The sequence below is a fragment of the Phalaenopsis equestris genome, unplaced genomic scaffold (assembly GCF_001263595.1).
Source record: "Phalaenopsis equestris unplaced genomic scaffold, ASM126359v1 Scaffold000002, whole genome shotgun sequence".
Taxonomy (NCBI): Eukaryota; Viridiplantae; Streptophyta; class Magnoliopsida; order Asparagales; family Orchidaceae; genus Phalaenopsis; species Phalaenopsis equestris.
The window spans coordinates 37,672,124-37,687,400 of NW_018164444.1; positions in this window are offsets into that span (position 1 = coordinate 37,672,124).

A 15,277-nucleotide genomic window follows, 5' to 3' on the forward strand; every position below is an offset into this window, starting at 1 on the left:
TTAAGTGTGGTTGTGTTTTCTCCATGAATTTTGATTAGTTTTCTTTATCTTTTTCCTTAAAATGATACTTGATTAAGTTTTGGATGAAAGTTGTGTGACATATTAATCTTTAATGTTGGAATAATTTGTGTTGATTTTAAACCTTATACTTCATTTACCTCTTTCTTTGGCCAATTAAGATGTTAATATTGTTTGTGAGAACATGTAAGATCCGTGATGGTATTGTCTTAGTCAATTAATCTTGAAAATCACATAAGATTTTTTGGATGAGAATGTAATTCTTATGATTGAGTGTAAATAAATAGGGAAATAAACTTTGAAGGGTGTAGAAAGGGTGAACTTTGAAGGGTGTAGAGTTAGAAGACTTTAGAGTGACAGGCTAAAGCCCCCAATTTAATTTATTATTTTAGGTTTTGATACGAGATGTTAGCCCTAGGTGGAGGGTGAAAAGAGAACTCTAGAGTAAGAGCTAGTATCTTCCTTACCTAGTTACCTAGCCTTTCCTTACCTAGCCTGTCTTCAAGACTATTCAAACTTTAGATTAGCCAATGTTCTTTATAGCATCTTTAGTAAGGGTAAAAAATAATATTGCTTCTATTTGACACAATAGAATTTGAATACTTTCACAACAGAATTTCTATACTTGTTACTGATTCATGATAAAGAAAAAGATATTTTATTTATATTGCCTTCATCTTACAAATATCTAGCTAAGTTTAGTTAGTTGTTTACTTTATTTTCAATTATTAAAATTTATGAAAAAGATTCAAACTTTCATTCCTATTATAACATCGATAGTTTGAGTAAGAATATTTTGTTAAGTAGAGTTTGTTATCTTATTCCTTATTAGTATATTTTAATTCTTCGTGTGAATTTGATAGTCGAGGCTTAATCAAAAAGTCCTATATTACTTGATAACGATACGTATACTTGTGTGTTATCCCATATTTAAATATAATAATTGCTCTTATTTTCTTTAGTGTCAAGTTTTTTGTGTCGTTGTAAAGTAAGATATATAACTAAGAAAAATTGAGTATATAACCACATACATCATAATACAATCATATAAGATCGGGATCAGTCTCCTCAATGAATTCCAATTTCACTTAAACTCCAATTTTGACCATTTTACTCCCATTACATTTCTAAAATTAACAAAATGCCCCTAAAACCCTAATTTTCCTAAATTCCTCAAAGGCTTAAATTCTCTCCAAAAATTATTTTTAAACTATTTCAAACCACTCAAATTGCTCAAAAACACCCCAAAAATTCTAAAATTTTTCAAAATACCCCCAAAATTGCCAAAATTACCAAAATACACCTCATGCCCCAAAAATCCCTAAATTTTCCAAATTCAGTCTAAATATTCCCAAAATGAATCCTAACCACTCATTAAACCTCATTGTACCTAAATTCACCAAAATTAGCCAAAATCCCTAAATTGCCCCTAAATGCCTAAAGTCTCGTAATCACCCTTAATTTCCACAAAATTCATTTAAATCTCACCTAATTTCTATTCTAAACTTAATTTGAACTTGTCCAATCCCAATCTATAGCAATTTGGAGCCCAATTGAAACATCCTCCAAACCCTAATTTCAATCTTTGAAATTTAGAGCCCAATTGAAACATCCTCCAAACACCCAACTGATACAATGCATGGACAGTCTGAGCCACAACCTATGGCATCTCTGGTGGTCAATTAGCCCAAGACTATACATATTTCAGATGAAACAAAATAAGTTGCCTCCACCAATAGAGATGAGCCTTAGGAGAAAGACTCTATTCAGAGTATGGTACCAAAGAAGGATATCAAGCAGTTAGTTGAATAGCAAGTGAGGGAAGCCTTAGCCAAATGTAAAGGAGGGGCATCAATTTCAAAGGGTAGTCCTTACCCATAGGATTTTGATGCCTTATGATACCCCAAGGGCTTTGTGCCACCAAATTTCAAGATGTTCGATGGAACCAGAAATCCCCGCTAGCATATAGCACATTTCTGAGCAAGTTGTTGGAATGTCGGAGGTAACAAGGAGCTATTATTCCACCAGTTCATTAGAAGTTTATAAGGAATTGCATTTGATTTGTATGTCAGGTTGTCTAACGGATCAATGAAGACATTCCTTGAGTTGGAGCATTTGTTCATGAAGAAGTTCGCTGGAGTGCAACACCATGTCACCATAGGATATATCTTGGTGGAAAAACAGAAGCCTAAAGAGACCTTGGTTGAATACATCCTGTGATGGAGGAACATGAGCATGAAATGTGAACCTCAGCTACAAGAACAACATGTGATTGAGATTCTACTGAAAAGCATTCATGGTACAGTAGCCTTCATGCTAAAGTCACTTACTATTAAGTCATTTGAGAAACTAATCAGCAAGCGCAATAGTCTCCAAGAAGAGGTCAAACATGTGGAGACTTTAGAAAAAGCTGAAAAGTTCAGAGTAGCTAAGACATTTGAGGAAATCTAGGACGGTGGCAGCGGTCGATAAGGGTAAGCAGCTAATGAGGATTCAGGCTGGGCAGTCCTTTAGGGTTCCTGAAAGTCATCACAACATGTTCAATCTCATTAGTAGTAGCAGGTTGAGCAGTACAACGAGTCCGACCAACAATAGCTTCAAAGGGGACCATATAGAACAGATGTCAAAAAGGGTCTGACAATTACAAATCGACTGAACAGGGTATACTCATTCAATGATGAAGTCGTGCCAAAGATGTTCAAAAAATTGATGAAGAAACCTGAGTTCAGATTTCCAGAGCCAATAAAATTAGAAGAGCTTGATAAGAAGGATCATCCCAATTATTTCCCTTATCACAGATTACTAGGACACCATCGAGGGTTATTTTAGTTTTAAAGATCGGCTCGAGAGGAATCTGAAAGAAGGAAATATAATGATTCTGAAAAAGTATTTGAAAGAACCAGGAAGAGATTCTGTAAATATGATTTCGGCCAAGCCAATCACTCTGATAGATCTATGTTCAGATGAAAGTGGTTGGAGCATAATCTAGAGTCGATCATCCAAAAAAATACTGGACCAGATTCAAACTCCTTCAGCATAAGCCGCCACTCAATGTCTGTAGCTTGCATGATCAAAGATGGAGATTACACTAGAGGATTAACCATAGCCAAACAAAAGGTAGAACGAGATTGTGCATGAAGTGAAGATCAATAGTGCAAGTGGTAGGATGGTTCTGCCTCTATTAGATTGGTTGATTCAACTTCAAAGGAGAAATTCCTCGAACCACTGACTTTGTATGACTATCTTTTTGCACCTCCAGGGTCTTTTGAATATGAGAATTGATATTTTGCTACGCTTTGACTATCACTAGTTTTAAAGTAACTGATCATGACCAATCTAACCTTGAACTTGATTCCCAGAATGATCCTCAAATCATACTAAAGTCTGATGAATGATGAGAATGAAGAAGATATCGATAACATTGGTTATGATAGTTCTAGGAGTGCGGAGCCAATCTTGGAATGCTAAGGAACATTGATTGCCATCAACTTAGACTTTTAAATTCAAAAGCAATACCAGAGGAGTTGGCTACAGCGTCAAAAGAAGAAGAGATTATAGAAGTTAATTTTAGGAGTGGGAAAGTATTACCCACCGAGAATGGCTCCAATAGAAAAGTTAAAATAAATAGTCACTCGAGAAGAGCCACCTCTACCTCTGCCGATGGAAGAGATACATAATCAAGTGAAAATTGGAGGTCTATGTAAAGTGGATTATGAAGTACTAGCTCATCTTAGGAGTTTGCCAGTGAAATTAAGCATCTATGACGCTCTGATCCTGTTAAAGGAGAAGAGGGAATCTCTGGTCAAGGCTTTGCTTGATCCAGAAATTTGCTTAGCTTAGTCGGTCAACACATCCTCAGATGAAGTTTTTTATTTAAAGGAAAACCTGGGGTAACCTTCACCAATGAGGGCTTGCTGCTTGGTACTACCGATCACAATCGACCGCTATACATGTCCATCAAGATCAGCAGATTCATACTCTCCAGAGTTTTGGTAGATCCAGGAGTGTCACTCAACCTAATGAGTCTACAGACATTAGCATACTCGGACATTGACGCTCATGACCTTACCACCAATAAGATGATATGAAGAGGATTTAATCAAAAAGAAGAAAGAGCTCTTGGATTGATTACGTTGCTCATAAAAGTTGGAGAGCTAGTAACAACCGCTAAGTTCCATGTCATCGATGCGGAACCTCTTTCAAAGCTTTTCTTGGTAGGCCATGGATTTACGAGTATAATTTGGTTCCGTCATCATTGCACTAGTGCATCAAGTATTATAAGGAAGGATAAGAACACTGCATCAAGGGAGATTTGCAACCTTTCTCAGTACATGAGGTAGCCATCCATGAAGACGCTGCCTACTATGCTCCTCCGAAGAAGACTTTCTTTTCTCAAGAAGTTGTTCAAAATAATTTAAAATTTTTCAAAACTAAAACCTAAAAGAAAAAGGAATAGCTTAAGAAGTGTAAACTTTTAATATATTAAATTCTTTCAAAACTAAAACCTAAAACAAAATGAATGTTAACAAAATTTAATCAATCTATAACAAACCATAATAAGCTTTAACAAACTTCAATGTAATTTAACAACTTTAACTTATTTTAACCAACTTCAACCAATTTTAATCAAATTTAATAAACTTTAAGCAAGCTCAGTAAACTTTAGAACAAATGAAATAGTTGTAAGACAAACTTTAAGCACCTCAAGCCAACCTTATATAACTTTTAAATAAATTCAAACAACCTTAAAACAAAATAAATAGCTTTGAATAATACTAAGCTTGAATTTCAAATAACCTAAATAAACTTTGAACAAAAAAAATAAATAAGTGAACATAAATGAACAAACCTGAACACTTTATACAAACTTCAAACAAATAAGTTCGATAACTTAGAAAATGCCGACCTTACTTTTGGTTGAGGTCTAGTTTATTCCTTAGGAGCTTAAGATCTAGCCATAGGACTTTCCTATTGACTATTCCTAAATTACTTGTGATGGAACCCTCACCAATAGAAATTTTAAAACTCTTCTTTGCTCATCTTGAATTTTCACATAACACTTAGTAAATGGAGCCAATATGGGGGAGCTTAAGAGGAGTCCCCATAGGACTGTCTGACCTTAAGGTTAACTCTGGGTGGTGTGGTCTTGGTCAGGTCTACACACACACACACATGAACCTTTCACATTTACAATCTTAACTCTCAACCAAATATGCTTAGTCGAGCCCTTACTCTTTTTGGAAACTCATGTGGATGGTCGCCTAAACCATCATCTCTAGGCTAGAGTTTGGCTAAGACCAACACATAGAAGATCCAAAGTGGGATTTCCCCTAGTCTCATGGCACCATAAGGGTTAGTTTAAGATTATCATCTTCAACTAATTTCAATTTTGTCAAATTTCCAATTTTGACCCTTTTACCCCAAACTTCACCAAATTACCAAGATACCCCTAAAACCCTAATTTTCTCAAATTGATCCAAAATTCTCAAATTTATCTAAAAATCATTTCAAAGCATTTGAAATCAATCAAATTATCAACAACACCCCAAATTTTTAAAAATTCCTAGAAAACGCTCAAAGTCCCCAAAATTACCAAAATGCCCTTCATACCCCAAAATTTCCAAAAAACTCCAAAATCATTCCAAATGTCATGAAATTCAATTTAAACCACTCCATTGAGTCCAAATTGACCAAATTGACTCCTTTTGACCAAAAGGCCTAAATTGCCCTTAAAGGCCCAAATTCTCTAATTCACTCCCAATTTCCAAATTCTCTAATTCACTTTGCCCTTAAAGGCCCAAATTCTCTAATTCACTCCCAATTTCCACCAAATTGATCCCAAATTTCCCCAATTTTAAGTCTAAACTCAAATTCATCAGATCAAAGTTTTATTGAAACCAAATTTAAGCTCAATTGAACCCAATTTCATGTTTAAATCTCAAGCTTAATCCAAATTCCCCAAATTGACCCTAAACCAAAATGCCATCAAATTGGATTCCCTAACCCATCCAATTTGCCCAAATTTGTAATCTAAGCTCTCCACAACATTCTGCTTAACCAATTTGAGCCTTCAATTGGACTAGAACCAAGCTCAAACCTAACCTAAAGCCAACCCAAACCAAAATCTACAAATTAGCTCAAAAATCCAAATCTCACCAAATTGAACCCCGTAGCCTTTCAATTTCCATCCAATTAACATCCCAAAAGCCTCATGATAATTTTCTAAACTAAATTGACCAATCAGTTGAGCCAAATCCAAACTCTAGATAAGGCCAAACCCAAGTTCAAGACAAACCCCAAGTTTTGAACCCAAGCCCTAAACCCACCTTGAACCATTTGGTTTAGCCCAACCCTAGTCATCACAACTTCCATATGGATTCTAAGAACCTTCCTAATAGTGCCATGGACCAAGGGTCCCTTAAATTTGGGGATTTCTTTCTAAATTTGATTAAACCATAAGGATTCTTCCCACCAGCCTTCCTAAGCCCCAAACCATCACAATTAAACCTTTTGGATCCCTTGACCCAGCTAACCACCAGCTTAGCCCTCGCCGGGCTGCCTAGTTGCCGGAAAACACCATGCCCTAGAGGTTCCCAATGGATCAAACCCAAAATTAGGACTCTATGAGATGGTTCAAACCCATTGTTCACTTGCATTATTTATTCCTCCAAATAAGTGTCCTCTTTGCCCCTGACTTGCCTTGGTTACAGCCATGACTCCCACTATAATCAGAACCCCTTTCACGGCCAAGGAGAGAGGTCATTCAAATTTCTATGAAGATCCTACCAAATTTTCACCAGAGTTTCTCCAAACTTTCCTAAGCTCAATCCAATCGTCTTCCAACCATCTTCCCCACTGCTTGAGCCCAATTTTAGAGCTCAATTCCAAGGCATTTTTGTATCATTCCACCAAACTCTACCAAGCTTCCAATTGAACTATCCCTGAGTTTCCTCAAACCAAAAGAGGAAGTTACACAATAAAATCCCCCTCTCCTAGCCACTATAACTTAACACAATACCAAGGCCACACCACCTGTTGGAGGAGTTCTACACTATACTTTTCACCAGATCAAAGCAACTCTTCCAGAAGTTTTTCTAGACTCCACTAAAGGTTCTGCAAGCATCCATTTGAGGCTACACCTCTCGTACACATGTATACACCATTTTCACCTAAATCGAGCTCGGTTTGGTCATTTGTGAAGAAAATTTTAATTTCATAAGCACGTAACCATAAAGATGTGTTCATCTTTAGTAGATGAAGGTGTAGTAATAAACCCCACGTGATTTGATTGAGCATTGAGATAGATCATAAGGTCTTAGTGTGGACGGTTCACGGGTTATGGCCATTGGGGATGATGATGCAGGACCGTCTGATCACGCGTGTATCGGATGGACGGTTAGGATCACACCAGATGGAGGAATAAAACATAAAGCTCAGGCTGGTAAGGTGCTGAAGTGAAAGGTGGCATCAAACAAGAGAGCACCACGCGAAGCTTCAGAGCAGCTAAGGATGACGTAGCGGCCACGTGTTTAAGCGAACAGTGCATGTTTTATTTTGATTTAATTAATTCCAGAACGTTAGAAATTCATATCTTTACATCAAAAAATCATAAAAATAAAAGAAAATCTTCATGTTGCTCAGTGAATAGAGGAAAATAACTTGGAAAAAAATAAATTTATTTGATGTGTCTCTGATTTTTAATTAATGAAATACTCTCTAGAGTCTTTTAATTTTAGTTAAATATTAATCACCATGGCTTGAAGTTTTAGGGGTTGATTCCTCTTGTTAATAGGGATGTTCTCCAATTTTGTTCAGGGTTAGAGAGCATCTCTATCTTTGACACCCAAATTTTCAAGCCTAGATGGTTATTTTTGTTTAAAAAAAATTTATATGCTAAAAAAAAATAAAAAAATTATGAGATTAGTTTTGGAAGGTTTCCCCTTATCAGAGGATCCTAGGAAAAATCTAAAATGGATTCAAGTGATTTTTTGTAATTTTATAGTTAATTAAATGTATAAAACTTATAATAAATTAATTAAATAAAATATTATTAAAAATTAAAAAAATCAATTCCACATTGTAAAGAATAATTACATTAACTCACTGTAAAAATTTGGAATCAATTTGTAGTATATTTATCACTGAAGTTGATTTTCTAAATAAAATGACATTTTGTACAAAAATAATTATATTAAATTAAATAAAATTAGAAAATTTATGAAAAGTGGTTTTCTGAGTTTCTTGTGATGAGGACCATTTAGGAAAACAAAAATTTTTACTAAAATAAATACCTTTTTTAGCCTATTTTTTAATTAAAAATAATTTAAAATAATTTAAAGATGCAAAAAATATAAAAACGGCCTAAAGTGTTCCTAAATGCTTCCTAATCACATGGGACTCATTACAATATTTGTAAAAAAAATTTCTAAGTTAATTATAATTTTCTAAAGGCTAAGAATGTATTTTATCTAATTTTCTATTAAAAATATAGTAATAAATAAAATAAAAATTGCAACAAAAAGGGTTTGTTTCTCTAAGTTCTTTGGACTTAGTGAGATTTAAGAAAAATATAAAAAGTAATTTTTATAATTAAAACGTATTTTTGATTTAATTAAATCTCTAAATATCAATAAATAATTGTAATTATTAAAATATAATTTGAAAAATTATCAAATTTTGTCCAAGTGGTTCTCTGAACCTAGGTGAACCTCCAATAATTCTCTCATGAACAAAAAATTACTTTGATTAATTAAATAAATTAATAAAGAAATTTTATTTTTGAGTTAAAAATAATTATTTAAATCCCTAGAATTAAATAACAAACCATAGGAATTCGAGGTTGTTTGCTTAGCGCAACATAAATCCTCACTTTACCTTTAGGACTCTGCACAATCATGTTGTGCAATTTAAGCCCTAACTTGTTTTAGGATTCCAAGGTTGTCGTTCGTCAAGACATAAACCCTCCTATCTTCTAGGCTATTTGTATGATTGTGTCAGACAAATGTAAACCCTAAATAATAATAATTGGCAGGATGAAACATTTAATAATATCTCTCCAAAATTGAAGCTCAACCATAGGATAGTTTTGGAAGTCACCAAGGTTCTCCTCTGGATTAATGACAACCCCTAGTTTTCTTCATTTGGATTCCATAATAATTCTTCAAAATTTCAGCCTTCCCCATTTGACACTCCTTGGTTTGATCTTTGAAAAGTCCTATCCATTTGAATTTCTTGAAGACAATGTTTTTTGATCTAAATCGAGATTTTTCTTAGGTGACTTTGGTTATTTAAGATGTAATTAACAATAAGAGTTTGTCTCCATAGGGAGCTTTATGAACCCAGGTAATACAAACCCTGCCTAATTCTTCTTATTAGATAGTGGAACTTGTCGGTCAACATAAAAAAATAGTTTTTTTGCAGACTAAAATGGATGTCATAAATTCTTTAGTTTATCTAATCGAGCGCCACTATTAAGTAGTGTATCTATCCTTCGAGGTAGATATATTACTTGTGGTGTGTTGCTCAATCATTTAAACTATTGAAGATATGAGATCAGTTTATATATATATATATATAATTAAAATCGGGCGTCGGGACATCCATTCCGGTGACCAACAATTTTTTGGCGACTCCACTTGGGAATAACTCTACTCTCCATTATGATAAAAAAATTTTGCCTTCATACATTGGTAATGTGTTCATGCCCCTCATGGACCAGATTATCCTTCTTTTGCTGACATGCTTTGCTCATTTCTTTCTTGGGCAAGTACGATCAACTCTTTCAGATTCCAGGACCATCAGTTTAACCATCTTTAAATAGAGAGCTTCAAGAGTCCTTTAGGAATTTATCTTTCTTTTTTTGGTCAGACCCTCAGAAGGTGTGTTGTTGGACTAGTTCCATCTGGGCGATGTGCGTTGTGAAGTTGGTCATGCACTAGGTCCTAAATATCACTTCTCCCTCATATCTTTCAGGTTTGATTTGTTTTTCTATGAATCAAGCCAAGTTGTTACGCCTCTTTACCCTCATTTATTTTTTAATCAAAACTCTTTAATGATTTAATAAAAAATGAACACTAAATTTGAAAATTAAAATAAGAAAGGATGTGCCCAGTCCACAAAATGATCTTTTCTAATTTTTAGTGTTCGTAGGGAAATTACAAAGTGATGGCCAATACTAACCCTTGAAATTGTTTCTTTGAAGCTGCTACAATGGCGTTCTCAACTCTCACGTTCTCCTGCAACTTGTCCACCAGCCGCGATGCCTGCAATGTCGCCCCCACGATTAAGTTTGAAGCCAAATTTTATGAACTTGAGGTTGTGTTGGGAAAAGCCCAATTTGTTGTCATGAAGGTTGCTGCCCCAGAAATCCAAGAATCATTTGTTGAGTTCAACCTGAATTGCCCCAGAGATTTACCTTCTTTCAAGAAGGCAAAGATCGTTGCCGCACCGACATGTGTTAAGTCTTCCGTTCCTGCGCTTATTCAATCTAGAGTAGTTTCACCGACTACCACCGATTTCACTGTTACCATGCCTGCCGTAGCACTCGTTAAGGGATTAGAAAAGGAGGTTTTAATTGTAGAAGATTCGGTAGACAAACTTACTACCCCTCATCAGTATGTAAATTTGGTTATAGTTTGAAGGCTGTGTTGTTAACCAGGTGACAAAGAAGAAATTATAGCTGAAGTGTTGATACACCTAAAATATATAGTGTTTTTACATGCATTTTTATACCTATTTTCCAGATATTACGCTTTAATGGAATGTATTTGGTATTTGTGTGTTTTCCTTTCAATGTGTTTTCCTTTCAAGTACAAGTAAAAAATTGAAAAATGCTAAAAGGAGTGAAAAAGGATCAAATTTGAAGCAAAAATGTGAAATTTGCGCAAAAGTGTTTTGGTGCCTAAGTGCCAGATTCGGTGCTTAAGCGCTAGAGAAATAGAGAAGGTGAAATAGAGAAGGTGGCACCTAAGCGCCAGAGGCCCCGCGCTTAAGCACCAGAGGCAGTTATTTGACTGTTTTCTTCATTTTGCGAAATTTTGAAGAGACATTTGAGGCACCTATTGGCTAAAGAGGGTGGTTATGACTATGAGGAATGAAAATATTATTAAAAAGACTTGTGAAAGGAGACATCCCTTGGAGAATACATCAAATTTGGACACATTTTGAAGAATTTCCAAGACACCTCTTGAGAAATTTATAAAAGAAGGAAGTTGAGACATTTGAAAGGGGTGCTTGAAAGTTTTGAAAATAGTTTGAAGAGGAGGAGTCCCGAGGAGTTTTGAGGGATAATTTTGGAGAGATTTTCAGGCACCACACAAATTTACTTTATCCTTTTTGTTTTTAGTTTATTTTGAGAGTGTTGTAAAAGAGAAAATATTCAAAGGAACTTCAAGAGTTTGGTGGAGGATTTGAGATAAGTTTTTAACTTTTGGTTTTAAACTACATTTGGTTTTAATTGAGATTTATTGTTGGTTTGACATTGATTTCTACTTTTAAACTAAAGTGTGGTTTTGTTTTTTCCATGGATTTTGAGTAGTTTTCTCTATCTTTCTCGTTAAAATGATAAGTAATTAAAGTGTTGGATGGAAGTTGTGGAGAGTATTGATCTTTAATGTTGGAAGAAGTTGTGATGATTTAACTCCATGTACTTCATTTACTTCTTGATCTAGCCCATCTAGATGTTAAAATTTTTAGTGCAAATAAATAAGGAAATAATCTTTGAAGGGTGTAGAGTTAGAGGACTTTAAAGTGACAGGTGAAAGCCCCCAACTTGGTTTATTATTTTAGGTTCTGATACGAGATGTTAGCCCTCAGGTGGAGGGAATCGAGGGAACTCTACAGTGAAAGCTGGTATCTTCCCTGCCTAGCCGGTTTTCAGAACTATTGAAACTTTAAATTAACCAATATTTTTTATAGCATCTCTAGTAAGGGTAAAGATTATAATTGCTTCTATTTAGCACAACATAATTAGCATACTTCCACAACAGAATTCCTATACTTATTACTGATTCATAAAAAGGAGAAAGATATTTTCATTTGAGCTTAAACCTGCTATTATCCAAATGATATCAAATAATCAGTTTGTGGGATCACCAACTGAAGATCCAAATTTACATCTTGCCAATTTTTTAGAATTGTGCGCTACATTTAAATATGATGGTGTATCAGGTGATGTCATAAGGCTTAGGTTATTTCCTTTCTCACTGGGGGATAAAGATAAGATGTGCTTGAATTCTTTAGCACTTGGATCTATCAGAACTTGGGGTGATTTAGCACAAAAATTCCTTGCTAAATATTTTTCACCATAAGAAAATGTGAAGTTTAGAAATGATATTATATCTCTTAATCAGTTTGAAGGAGAATCTATTTATGAAGCTTGAGAATGATTTAAAGAACTCTTAAAAAAGTGTCCACACTATGAAATACCTGATTGGTTAATAATTTAAATTTTTATAATGGATTAGTTGGATCTCTTATATCCATTATCTTCATTGACGTCAAAACCATTTAATGATGCTTATGCTTTAATTAAAGAAATGGGTACAAATAATTTTCAATGGCCTTCTGAAAGGGTTTATCTTAAGAATGTAGCTAATGTTCATGAAACTGATTTTCTTGCCATGTTAGCAAATCAAGTTGTTGCAATGTCAAGGAAGTTAGACAAATTTGAAATGAATTTTTCTCAACTAATCTCCATGATTGAAGAAATTCATTAGGCCAAATGGTAAATTATCAAGCATCATTAGAAAATTTTAATGTCATAAATAACAACCAAAATAACCCATATTCAAATTATTATAACCCAAGTTTGAAGAACCATCCCAAACTCAATTGGAATAATATTACGGGTGATAGTAATCAACCATGGGGGAACAATCAAGTAAACCCATTGGGAAATTGGAATAGCCAATGGAATAATAATTATAAATCTACATATCCTCCAGGTTTTGACAATAATGCACCATTTAAGGAGAAGAAATTATCTATAGAAGAAGTGGTGTTACAAATGGGAAATCAGTTACAAAGTCAAGGAGCTACAATTAGAAATATTGAGAATCAACTTGGATAAATCACAAATTCATTAAGTAATAGATCCTAAGGAACACTTCCTAGTAATACTAAAACAAATCCGAAAGACCAGAATAAAGAGCAAGTAAAAGCCGTTCAACTTAGAAGCAAAAGAGAGCTGGAAGGTAGGGTTCAAAAAGAAACTAAAGTAGAGAGAGAAGAAATTGAAGAATCAAAAGAGGACGCTACAAAAGAACCTGAAAGACCTATTTCTTCACTTAAAGTTAACTTAGAAAAAACACCACCTCCATTTCCTTAGAGACTTCGTCAATAAAAATTGGATAAGAAATTTTGAAAATTTTTGGAGATTTTTAAGAAGCTTATAATTAATATTCCATTTGCTGAAGCCTTAAAATAGATGCCTAGCTATGTAAAGTTTATGAAGGATATTCTCAACAGAAAAAGGAATTTTTAAGATAATGAGACTATTATACTTAGTGAGGAGTGCAGTGTTATTATTTAGAAAAAGCTTCCTTAAAAACTTAAAGATCGTGGTAACTTTACAATTTTATGTGCGATATGAGACAAAGTTTACGGGAAAACTTTATGCAATTTAGGTGCAGACATTAACCTTATGCCATTATCATTATTTAAAAGATTGGAATTAGGAGAAATAACCCCAAATACTGTAACTCTGCAGTTAGCAGGTCGTTCGATAACGTACTCTAAAAGAGTTATAGAAGATGTCCTAGTGAAAGTGGATCAATTTATCTTTCATGTTGATTTCATTGTACAAGATATGAAAGAAGATAAAGAGATACCTATCATTTTGGGGATAACTTTCCTAGCCACAGGAATAGTAATGAAAGATGTGCAAAAAGGGGAATTAACAATGCGCATCAATGATAAAACTGTTACTTTTAACATTTTAAGATCAATGAAGTATCTTGCAAATACAAATAACTCATTAGGATCAAGAGAAAATAACTTTTGCAGTCTGTATAGTACATTTGCTTTTAGAATAATGCCCTTTGGTTTTGCCCTTTGGTTAGAGGCTGGAATTATCTACCCTATTACAGATAGTGCATGGGTTAGTCCAATTCTCTGTGTTCCTAAGAAAAGAGGAGTAATTGTGGTTGTGAATGAACATAATGAGTTAATACCTACTAGACAAGTCACAGAGTGCCAAATATGCATTGATTATAAAAAAATTAAATCTTGTCACTAGGAAAGATCATTTTCCACTACCCTTTCTAGATTAAATACTGGATAGACTAGCTAGGCATAAATACTTTTATTTTTTGGATGGATATACCGGTTATCACCAAATTCAAATAACTCATGAGGATCAAGAGAAAATAACTTTTGCCAGTCCGTATGGTACATTTGATTTTAGAATAATGCCCTCGTTACATTTCAAAGATGTATGATGATAATTTTTTTGTGATTTAATTGAAAATTGAATTGAAGTATTTATGGACGATTTTTCAGTATTTGGAACTTCATTTGACTCAGGTTTAAGTATGATGATAATTTTTTTGTGATTTAATTGAAAATTGAATTGAAGTATTTATGGACGATTTTTCAGTATTTGGAACTTCATTTGACTCAGGTTTAAAACATTTATCAAAACTTCTTAAGCGCTGTGAAGAAACTAATTTAGTCCTTAATTGGGAAAAATCTTAATTTATGGTAGTAGGAGGACTTGTATTAGGACATACAATGTCAGAAAATGGTATGGAAGTAGATCATGCTAAAATTCAAGTGATCGCTAATTTACCTTATCCAACAAATATAAGGGAAATTATGAGTTTTTAATGACATGCTGAATTCTACAAGCGATATAATAAAGACTATTCAAAAATTGCTAAGCCTTTATGCCATTTACCGGAGAAAGATGCAATTTTTAAATTTGATGAAGGCTGCCTAAAAGCTTTTGAGTTATTAAAAGAAAAATTTGTCACTGCACATATTATAATTTCACTAGATTGGGAAAAACCTTTTGAAATGATGTGTGATGCTTGTGATTATGCTGTTTGAGTTATTTTAGGATAAAGATATGATAAAAATTTTAAAGTAATTTACTATGCTAGTAAAACTCTTAATGAAACCCAAATTAATTATACAATAACTGAAAAAGAGTTATTAATAATAGTATATGCCTTTGATAAATTTAGATCATATTTAATTGAAACTCATTGCGCAGTGCATACAGATGATTCTGCTATTAAATATCTAATGAAAAAGAAGG